Below are 5,299 nucleotides of genomic sequence, written 5' to 3'. Positions count from 1 at the left end.
GCAAGCAGTGTAATGTGTGTTTAATCCCCCAGAATAAAAATAACTCATCTGTCCTGTGACACCATGGGAGGCTGTAACAGACACATGGCAGTGTGTTTTCCTTGCTGAAGCAGCAGTAGGCCTATATTGTGTGTCTGATGGTGTGTACTATATTATGTGTGTGTGTGTGTGTGTGTGTGTGTGTGTGTGTGTGTGTGTGTGTGTGTGTGTGTGTGTGTGTGTGTGTGTGTGTGTGTGTGTGTGTGTGTGTGTGTGCGAATGTTCGTGTGCGTGTGTCTAGAGCTGAGCCAAAAATGATGCAATATCATTGCAATGCATCCACTCACCTCATCTTTTTTATTAACAGTAACAATAAGGGAACACTGGGCTTGTGTACAAGTGCCCATTCTCAGGGCACTGTGTCAGGCATTCTGAACTGGTAGCGAGTAACTGACACTGTGGGAGACTGTGACGTCTCCTTCATGCTGTAGGCATATCTAATATCTAATAGTTAGTTAGTAAGGAATATCACAGTAGCAGCTGCCGACTAGGGGAAATTCATACATAAATCCTTGTACAGTGACGGTCCAGAGTCTCCAGACTGTGTGTGTGTGTGTGTGTGTGTGTGTGTGTGTGTGTGTGTGTGTGTGTGTGTGTGCGCGCGTGCGTGTGTGCGTGTGTGGGGCTTGCCTATATATTTCACCCGTCAACGCGTGTAGATGATGGACCCGCCTTTTCCTCGTTTGTGGGAGTGTCAAATGAAACAAGGCACATGACACCGCACGGATCACAGAGAGAACTGCCAGACAGTCAGTGTAGACTGTTGGCAGCACAGGCAGGTTGAGGAGGAGAGCGCTGCGCTGTGCTGCGTCTGCCTTCTTCCATACAGGACAGGACAGCTCAGAGAAAGGAGAAAGTCTGCTACACAATCAAGGTGCGTTTAGCCTTTTTTTGTGTTTTGTGTTTTAGCTGCTCTGCTTTAATGGAAATCGTGATGTTGTGGAAATCCAGTTTATTATAGCAAGATTATTAGCCTGCTCTAATGTGCTCAATCTCTTAAAACAGTTCCCTTTTTTGAAGATGGTTAGCCAGATTGTAATGTGACTGACTGACTGACTGACTGACTGACTGACTGACTGACTGACTGACTGACTGACTGACTGACTGACTGAATGTGACTGACTGACTGACTGACTGACTGACTGACTGACTGACTGTGACTGGCTGGCTGACTGACTGGCTGACTGTGACTAGCTGGCTGGCTGGCTGGCTGACTGACTGATTGATTGATTGATTGATTGATTGATTGATTGATTGATTGATTGATTGAAGACTATTAGAAGTTTGCATAGGAAAAGGTACAGTTTCATGACGGTACAGTTCACTGCTGGTACAGGGTCTACTAAAAGGAGATCCTAGAAAAGACTAAGCTTATTTCCATAGGAAACCATTGAAGTATCTCATATAACATTGAATGATACAGGTATACAGGGTATACCGTTTCATGACGGTACTGGTACAAGGTCAACTAAAAGGATTCATAAAAAAAGCCTATGCTTTGTTTCAATTGAGGTCCTTTTTATGTCCTTTTTGTGTGGTATGGCATGGTTTGTGTACTTTATGGCTGGCTATTACCTACAAGTAAATTACAATCTACAGGTATATTAGCCTATAGGCTAAGTGAATATGCATGAGCCTACAGAACTATTAACTTGAGATTCACAGATTCACTTGGATTTCAGTCAGGATGATATTATGGTGTCACCCGGTATAATTAATAATATATATTTACCTATGTTGGCTATACAGTCTATCAACACATCTATGAAAGGGTTACAGCAGTTATCATTAACAGGCTTCATTGTGCATTCCAGTATAGGCTATGTGCAAATGATATTCCCCTATCATAAAAATAACTTGACATTTAATAGTCATCAGAATGTGCAACCTTGCTACCGGTGGTAGTGTGTGTCTCTCTCACACACACACACACACACACACACACACACACACACACACACACACACACACACACACACACACACACACACACACCAGAGTTATTTGCTCTTGTAAAAGTGAGTTGTTGCTGTTGTGGCAAGTGGCTCTGCCTTAGATGTATATGAGATATTTAGAAGTATATATAGTACATACATACCAGTACCACCTGACTGGTTGATAATAACATTAACACACTATGGTACTGGGTCTGGGAAAGTTTTTTCCAGCAAAACCTTTTGACAAACATCATATCATATAAGTTATAGGGGTTTTCCTCCTAAAGATGCTTGGTTATGAGCATGGTTGTGGTGTGATGTAAAGAGCTTATGAATGGGTTGTTACCACATTGGTCTGACATGCTGTAAACCAGACTGACCAGCCTGGCATTGCTTACTGTGTGGCATGGTTATGATGATCTCTCAACAGCATGCAGGGTGGGAAGGTTCAAGTGATTGTTGAAGACAGTTAACCTGCCAGTTGCTCTATGCGTCTCTGCAGTGGCTTTGTGAGATCACAGGTGTTTGCATGACCACAGCGACATATAACAGTCCATTACTAAGATCACAAAAGTCCTTCATAATTAAGCAATATTACACAAGAGGGTGTGTTATCGTGAATATCGGCACGCCTGTGTCGCTTCAGGAATGAGCCGGAGGTGAGTTCCGTAGGCAGCGCATGCGTGTGTGACTGACTAATAGAGCCTGGCTGCTTACTCTGGGTAGAAATTGAATTTTCACCCTCAGGTCTAGATTTGTGTCTAACCAGAAACAGGAAGGTGTCAAAGGTGGTGTCTAACCTAGACACAGGATCTAAATGTATAAATAACAGAGCAGCGAGACCAAACACAATAACCACTGTTATTGCAACCATAGGTTGCAGTTTACTATCAGAACCGGCACAGCTTGTCCGTGTACGGGTAACGCCTGACACTGTGGTTCCCCTCACTGTGAAGTCATAGGCGACATCACAGTTGACATCACAGTGATGTCAGATGGATCACCATATATGGGCATAAACAGGTGATATCACAGTGGTGTGGCTGGTTCAGACAGGGATCTCCAAGTTTGGGCATAAAAGGAATTAATTGCATGTTGTGATGTCATGGGAACCACTCTATGCCCATATATGAAGATCCCGGATGTCATCAATATTAAGTCCATATCTAACAGGACTTCATATCCATATACCGTATGGAAACCGGTCCGATATACATCAGTGGCCAGACGGCCAAGACATGGCGCAACCTCGCCTAACATACTATACAAACTGGACAAAATCTCATTGTATTCACTCAAAAGACATGATACAGCTTTAAATATGTGTTTCTTGTTTTGTAAAGTCTTCTTTGTTGTTTTGTCCCCTGTATTGTGTTTTAGTTGGACCTATTCTAAAATAAAGATTGGTTTCACTATTTTCCCCCTCTTTTTCTCTCTTTTCTCTCTTCTTCCAAACAGTAGACTGTTCCAGACGACAGACTGTCCTTCACAGTGTGTACCATGATGCGGCAGACTATCTATCAGTCTACAATGGCTAGAGCCCTCCTCTGTGTCTGCTGGGTGGTTCACATCATTGCTGGGGACCCGAGCAATCTGAAGGTGGAGGAGGTGGGTACAGCAAGGAGGAGGAAGCTGGATGCTATCATGAGCCGGCTTTACAGTTACACTACAAGGTGGAACCAGAACTTTCCAGAACCTCAACCAAATTGTTTTGGTTCTGGTTTTGTTTCCATAGCATAGGCCCAGTTTCAGACAAGGTTTTGGGAACCTTATTTCGGTCCTGCTCTTGAGGTAGTACTAAACTTGGGAATCCATGAGCGGGGCCAGCAGCGTTGCTGCTCTTGTTTCTGGACCTTCCCGGTTGGGTCTGATATAGAAACTTCTTTGAAAGTACTTGGCACTGGAAGTTTCTGGTTCTAGGTCTGGTTCGGCACTGTAGTGGAGAAGGGGCTTTTTAGACTGTCTTTGTATGTGTGTGTGTGTGTGTGTGTGTGTGTGTGTGTGTGTGTGTGTGTGTGTGTGTGTGTGTGTGTGTGTGTGTGTGTGTGTGCGTGTGCATGCGTGTGTGTGTGTGTGCGCGCGTGTGTGCGTGCGTGTAGCGTGATGACACTGACATTCTCTGACGTATGAGTGCTATTGTGGCATTTCAAAAGCATTCAAATAATAAATAAGCATCATCTCTGTCCTACACAGACAAACCTAACTTGCTTCAGCACCGACTCTGTGGAGGTGAACCACATCTATAATGGTCATGAGGAAGACGGCTTCCTGTGGAGAGGAAAACCATCTGACATCTTGCAGTGTTTCAACACCAGTCCTCCTGTCTCATCCGGCTGCCTGCCATGTACTGTGAACCAGACTGTCTATGTGGTCTGTAATATCTCAGTCCAGCTGATGATGGAGACAGAGGATGGACCCATTGATTACAATAAAGCTGGTGAGTCTGAGGCTGTGTGACAAAGACAGAAATAACATTCCACTGTTACACTGTGACACAGTAAGCAGAGAATACATGTTTTATTATGGATACTATAGGACAGGTGAACTTAAGCAATATCATATGTAGATCACATACAATAGATCAATGGTTTCAAAACATGTGGAACATAGTTTTTTCAGTCAACAGTTAACAATCATACAGTAGAAGTGTATACAGGCCAGGCATCTGCACATTTCTAAAGAGACCATTGGAGGACTTTAAATACCTTTTTAAAAACTATTAGTGATAATAAGACCATTTCTATATCAAAAGTGACCGAATTTTACCTAAGAAAGCATGTGTGTGTGTGTGTGTGTGTGTGTGTGTGTGTGTGTGTGTGTGTGTGTGTGTGTGTGTGCGTGTGTGCCAAAAGTTCGAAAATAGACAATTTTCTTTCCAAGTGCTTGTCACGGTGGGGGGGTCACCAGCTCAAATGAACCCTTACAATAGTTCACAAGTGTTTAATAACCTCGGCACTGTGTAATTGTATTCATTTTGATAAATATGATTCATTATTTCAGATGATGAAATCAGATGTTAAATGAGAGAAGGACATGTCGAACAGCTTCATCTGGACTGAAACCCAAATGGATCTAAATTATAACAAGTAAATATAATTGTAGTAGTAGTAGAAGTCTATTAGTAAAGCAACACATAAAATGTAATTTAACACTGAAGAGTGTAAAATGGAACCAAATAGTTCCAGCTCAACCATATGGTTCAATTTGTATACTCTTAAGGGTTAAATTTACACAAAGGATTTTACTGTGTTGTAGAGTTAGTAGAGTAGTAGTAGTAGTAGTAATATTGATATTAGTAGTTTGGCAGTGTAATCATTAGCACC

The 5,299-nt window shown here is 42.6% G+C and overlaps 1 long non-coding RNA gene across 1 annotated transcript; it reads left to right on the top strand.

Annotated features, from left to right (window-relative positions):
- Positions 1-801: 801 nt before the first annotated feature.
- Positions 802-4,268, top strand: LOC308281919. The gene is made up of 3 exons (XR_013961881.1): positions 802-913; positions 3,438-3,584; positions 4,170-4,268. It is a non-coding gene; the product is annotated as an uncharacterized lncRNA (long non-coding RNA).
- Positions 4,269-5,299: the final 1,031 nt, after the last annotated feature.

Source organism: Nannobrachium achirus (genome assembly GCF_963921795.1).
Source record: "Nannobrachium achirus genome assembly, chromosome: 1".
NCBI classification, from domain to species: Eukaryota; Metazoa; Chordata; class Actinopteri; order Myctophiformes; family Myctophidae; genus Nannobrachium; species Nannobrachium achirus.
This window is presented reverse-complemented; position numbering and strand designations above follow the sequence as displayed.